This window comes from Saccopteryx leptura, chromosome 4 (genome assembly GCF_036850995.1).
Source record: "Saccopteryx leptura isolate mSacLep1 chromosome 4, mSacLep1_pri_phased_curated, whole genome shotgun sequence".
Taxonomy (NCBI): Eukaryota; Metazoa; Chordata; class Mammalia; order Chiroptera; family Emballonuridae; genus Saccopteryx; species Saccopteryx leptura.
Genome location: NC_089506.1, coordinates 216443975 through 216450546, shown reverse-complemented (window position 1 = coordinate 216450546; position 6572 = coordinate 216443975).

Sequence of the window (6572 nt, the reverse complement as noted above, 5' to 3'; positions counted from 1 at the left end):
GGAGTTGATGCTTCCAGCTCCTCCCCCCTTCTCTCTCTCTGTCTTTCCTCTCTCTCTCTGTCTCTCTCTCTCCTCTCTAAAATGAATAAATTTTTAAAAATAAATAAATAAATAAATGTGATCGTAGGTTGGTCTTAACGTTCTTTAGATGTGAGAAAGACTGCTCACATGCATACGTAGAGCCAAACATGGTCAGTACAGCAATACTCACACGCTGCAGTGTGTGGTATGTGACGGGAAGCGCGTTCCAAGTTTTGACAATCAGCTGGTCTGCGGGTTGAAGTGTTTTCATTTCTTCCCACTTGTGTTTGCTTGCCAACTCTGCTGTCATGTAAGTCTTTCCAAATCTTCATTCAGTGACTTGAACTTATTCACCCACATGTCTGAGGCCTTCAGGTCAGCAGCTTGTAGCTCAAAATCTCTGACGGAGACACCAGGGATATAACTTAGGTTGGTGCTGTCCACTGAACACTCGTATGGATGGGTGATGAACTTAAAAAGACAAGTGCGTCCTGACTAGGCGGTGGCGCAGTGGGTAGAGCATTGGACTGGGATGCAGAGGACCCAGGTTCGAGACCCTGAGCTCACCAGCTTGAGCACAAGCTTATCTGATTTGAGCAAAAGCTCACCAGCTTGGACCCAAGGTCGCTGGCTTGAGCAAGGGGTTACTCAGTCTGCTGAAGGCCCGTGGTCAGGGCACATATGAGAGGACAGTCAATGAACAACTAAGGTCTTGCAACGAAAACCGATGATTGATGCTTCTCATCTCTCTCTGTTCCTATCTGTCTGTCTCTCTCTCTGACTCTCTCTGTCCCTGTAAAAAAAAGATGAGCGCACTCACGAAATTCTCCAAAGTGCGCTTTTTTTTCCTATGTTTTTATTTTTTAATGAAGTTGGAAACGGGGAGGCAGTCAGACAGACTCCCACATGCACCCGACTGGGATCCACTGGCACGCCCACCAGGGGGCGATGCTCTGTCCATCTGGGGCCCCGCTCTGTTGCGACCAGAGCCATTCTAGCACCTGAGGCAGAGGCCATGGAGCCATCCTCAGTGCCCGGGCCAACCTTGCTCCAATGGAGCCTTGGCTGCGGGAGGGGAAGAGAGAGACAGAGAGGAAGGAGAGGGGGAGGAGTGGAGAAGCAGATGGGCGCTTCTCCTGTGTGCCCTGGCCAGGAATCAAACCTGGGACTCCTGCACGCCAGGCCGACGCTCCACCACCAAGCCAACTGGCCAGGGCCTCCAAAGCACGCTTTGAATGACTGCAGGAAATTAGATGTGAAACCCGCTAGCTACTGGAGATCAAGATGTTGAGCAGGGTCACTTGCTGTGCATGCATCTTTAAACTCTCCCAGTTTTTCAAAGTGTAGTAAACGACCTGTTTCAATGTCAGTGATGAGGAGTTCCAGCTTGTTTTCAAATGCAAACACTGCTTGTTAAAGGGATAAGACTATATTTTCAATGCCTTGCATTTTCACATTGAGCTGGTTCAGATGTTCAGTCATGTCCATGAGATAGTAGAACTTCAGGAGCCACTCAGTGTTAGCTAACTCAGGATGCTTGATGTTTTTCATTTCAAGAAAAGTCCGGATTTCGATCAGACAAGCCGTGAAACGGCTGAGCACCTTCCCTCTTGACAACCAACGCACATTGCTGTGCAGAAGCAGACCAGGATAATTATTCCCAACTTCATCCAGCAGTATTTTAAACTGGCGATCATTTAAAGCTTGGGCAACAATAAAGTTGACCACCCAAATGACCAGCGACATCACCTCACCAAGCTGCTCACCACACATCTGAGCAGTGAAAACTTAGGATGGGTCTCTTTTCATGTTCACGAAGAAGCGCTACGAATCCTCTGTTTTTCCCCACCATGCCCAGAGCACCATCAGTACACACCGAAATAAGTTTATCCATCGGTAGATTTTTTTCTTTAGCGAACTCAGTGAAAGACTTGAATAAATCCTCCCCTCTTATTGTCTCTTTCATAGGCAAAACAGCAAGACTTTCCTCACGTAGCGTGTCATTGACAGCATACCTTGCAATCACTCTGAACTGGGATAAATGGCTTCTGTCTGTTGACTCATCCAAAGCGAGAGAAAAGAATGGTGCTGCATTTATGTCCTTCACTGGTGTTGCCTAAATTTGATTTGCCATGATGATGGTACGATTGTGAACAGTTCTTGCCGACAGAGGCATGTCTTTTATTTGTTTGATTATCTTGTCTTTATCTGAAAAGTCATCAAAAAGTTCATTGGCAACATCAAACACGAATGTTTTGGCATACTCCCCATCTGTGAATGGCTTTTTGTATCTCACAATTGCTAAAGCACCAGCAAAGCTAGCCGAATTCCAGTCACCTTGGTGGGTCCAAACACGGAGTTGCTGCTGACTAGCTTGCACTCTGCACAGTAGCTCTTGACATGCTTTCTTCCTGCTGTCCCCCGCTGGATATTTCGATGCAAATGTAGTATGGCGTGTGTTGAAGTGCCGTTTTATATTTGTTTCATCGATGCAATTTTATCATTGTTTATTAGACACACTGCAGAACCTGCTCTCTCCACAAAGGCGAATTCCTCTGTCCATTCCTGCTGAAAAGTACGATACCTATCATCTTTTTTTCTTTTAGCCATCTTCTTCGTCAAAAGGGTTTCTGCAATTGGCCCTGGCCGGTTGGCTCAGTGGTAGAGCGTCGGCCTGGCGTGCGGGGGACCCGGGTTCGATTCCCGGCCAGGGCACACAGGAGAAGTGCCCATTTGCTTCTCCACCCCCCCTCCTTCCTCTCTGTCTCCCTCTTCCCCTCCCGCAGCCGAGGCTCCATTGGAGCAAAGATGGCCCGGGCGCTGGGGATGGCTCCTTGGCCTCTGCCCCAGGTGCTAGAGTGGCTCTGGTTGCGGCAGAGCGACGCCCCGGAGGGGCAGAGCATCGCCCCCTGGTGGGCAGAGCGTCGCCCTGGTGGGCATGCCGGGTGGATCCCGGTCGGGCGCATGCGGGAGTCTGTCTGACTGTCTCTCCCCGTTTCCAGCTTCAGAAAAATGCAAAAAAAAAAAAAAAAAAAAAAGGGTTTCTGCAATTAACTAGCTGACTACTTGATTAAAAGGAGGGAAGTTTACTTCCTGACCTCACAATGACCTGTGTACGTTATGCATTATCCAATAAAAATTTGGTGTTGTCCCGGAGAACAGCTGTGATTGGCTCCAGCTACCCACAACCATGAACATGAGCGGTAGGAAATGAATGGATTGTAATACAAGAGAATGTTTTATATTTTTAATGTTATTATTATTTTTTTATTAAAGATTTGTCTGTGAGCCAGATGCAGCCATCAAGAGAGCCACATCTGGCTCGTGAGCCATAGGTTCCCGACCCCTGGTCTGGTGTGTCCATGCTCTCGACGCTTCGCGCCTGGTAGTCACTTAGCCAACTGTCATGGTCTTGCAGCACCTGTGTTGAAGTCACCCTTATTTTAGGTAATTATGGCCCCAAAGCACAAGAGTAATGATGCTGGAAATTCAGATAAGGCCACAGAGAAGCCATAAAATGCTTCCTTTAAGTGAAAAGGTGAAAGTTCTCAAGTTAATAGGGAAAGAGAAATATTGTATATTGAGATTACTAAGGTCTACAATAAGAATTTACCTTCTAGCCTGACCAGGCGGTGGTGCAGTGGATAGAGCGTCGGACTGGGATGCAGAGGACCCAGGTTTGAGACCCTGAGGTCGCCAGCTTGAGCGCAGGCTCGTCTGGTTTGAGCAAAGCTCACCAGCTTGGACCCAAGGTCGCTGGCTCGAGCAAGGGGTCACTCAGTCTGCTGAAGGCCCGCGATCAAGGCACATATGAGAAAGCAATCAATGAACAACTAAGGTGTCCCAACGAAAAACTGATGATTGATACTTCTCATCTCTCTCCGTTCCTGTCTTGTAAGAATGAGCTGGCACTCGAACTCCAGGTGTGCAGGCTTTATTAGAGGAGAAAGACCTGCTGGGGCACTTCTCCGAAAGAAGGGCCCCAAAAACAGACCGAGGAAAACTTTATAGGGTTGGGGATAGCCTCGAACAAGGGGGTGCTGGTATGTTCAGCTTTCTGGAATACTCCTCTTTGGGGTGATTGACCAGCTTCCTGGAATTCCTTTGTCCCAGAGGCGATTGTCATTGTCGGTAATTAAGGGTGAGGTCAAACAGATAAGAAGAACAGCAAAAGGGCAGTTGTAATTCATGTATCTATCATCTGTCTGTCCCTATCTATCCCTCTCTCTGACTCTCTCTCAGTCCCTGTAAAAAAACAACAACAACAAAAAAAACCAGAAAAAGAATTTACCTTCTATCAGTGAAATTGCCTAACTTACAAGCTCAACTTTATCACAGGTCTGTATGTATAAAAAAACGTATACTACAGATGGGGTTCATAGTATATGCACGGAAACTGCAGTTTCAGACATCCACTGGGGGTCACTTCCCCTGTGGATAAGGGGGGACTACTGTACTGTGTAAAGGGAGAGGTGGGTGGCAAAGGAAAAAAACAGAGGTCAAGGTCACGAGGTGCTGCAGTAGATGCAAATTTCTCCCTTCTTCGCCGCAAACGTGCAAGGCTTGAAATCAGGAGGAATGTCCTCCTCCATTTTCAGTCATCTTTAGAAAATGAAGAAAAGGAGGTAAAATTGACATGATTTGTAGAAGGTACAGTTTTCTGTCTGGAAAATCCAAGTGAAGCTGTTGAAATACAAACACTGCAAACGTTCAGTTAGTTGTCCGGGTCTCAAATTACACTAAGGAAATCAATAGCTTCCCTATTTATACCAACAACAACCACTTAGAAGATTTAATGGGAGCGGTGATCCCATTTGCAATAGCAACACTAAAGGTAACCGGCCTAAGAATAGCCTTAATAAGAAATGCATAAAATCTATATGACCATGCATTTAAGGCTGAGCTGAATGATGCAGAAGAAGACTAACCTCAGGGAATGGCAGACTTATTTTTGAAAGAAGTCAACAGCATAAAGAGTATCTACATAATTAATGTTAATGCAATAAAAAAAGCTCCATCTGTTAAGAGCCCACCAATTCTTTAATTTTCTGCATTTTACTTTTCTATTTTATTCTAATCCACATATAAAACAGAGGTATTTTGCACTCTGATTGTACTCCTTTGTCCTCTGACCAGGACTCATCTTCTCTTTCATTAGCATCATACTTTAGGATACATTTGTAATCATCTATTATCTTACCCAATTTTGTTTGCCATTAAAAACGTAATTAATGTTCCACCTGACCAGTGGTGGCACAGTGGATAGAGCGTCGACCTGGGATGCTGAAGTCCCTGGTTCAAAATCCCAAGGTCACTGTCTTTTTTTTTTTTTTTTTTTTTTCAGAGGCAGAAATAGACAGGGACAGACAGACAGGAACGGAGAGAGATGAGAAGCATCAATCATCAGTTTCTCGTTGCACGTTGTGACTTCTTAGTTGTTCATTGATTGCTTTCTCACATGTGCCTTGACTGCGGGCCTTCAGCAGACCAAGTAACCCCCTGCTGGAGCCAGCGACCTTAGGTCTAAGCTGGTGAGCTCTCTGCTCAAGCCAGATGAGCCCGCGCTCAAGCTGGCGACCTCGGGGTCTCGAACCTGGGTCCTTCCGCATCCCAGTCCGACGCTCTATCCACTGTGCCACCACCTGGTCAGGCCCAAGGTCACTGTCTTGAGCAGGGCCTTGATGGTTTCAGTGCGGGTTCATCTGGTTTGAGCGGAGGCTCGCCAGCTCAAGAGCGGGGTCTCTGACTTGAGTGCAGGGTTATCTACATGATTCCATGGTCGCTGGCTTGAGCCCAATTGTCACTGGCTTGAGCAAGGAGTCACTGGTTTGGCTTGAGTCCCCAGTCAAGGCACGTATGAAAAGCAATCAATGAACAACTAAAGTGAAAAGTGAAGCAACTATGAGTTGATGCTTCTTATCTCTCCCTTCCTCTTTCCCCTTCCTCTCTGTCTCTCTGAAAAAAAAATTATTGTTTATAAATATACTAGATTTCTTAAACTTAGATGTTGTTTGGGAAATAATTTAGATAATCATAACTATTACACACATGTTCAGAGTTGAGACACTGCGGTTTCCACAAATTTTTCTATTGATAATACACAAGATCACTTTATAATTTCTTCCAAAGTGTACCTACCATCCCAACAAAAGTTCATCCCTGCAACTAGCTCCCACTGAAGGTGGGGATTTGGGCTCAGCAGCAGGGTTGCTGATCCTAAAGTTGCCCGGGGTTCACTGAAGCTGAGACCTGGGTGTGTCTTGGGGTTGGATGGGGGTGGGGTGGTCTCTTATAATGTGAGCCACAGGCACTTCCTGTCTTTTAAGGACACAGTCAACAGACCTGGGCCAAGCCTCATGTCCTGTGGTTGCACAGGGGTTGATTGGGGTTAGAGACAGCTGGATTTTCATTGTCCTGTGGTAGGCAGTTAGACATGAGCAGAGCTAGGACGATGGGCCACGTACAGAAGGTCAGCAGTGGGGAAAGCCCCAGGTGCCTAGCAACCAGCAAAACTGGGAAAACAAGGACCTCACCCCCAGAATAAATTTTCC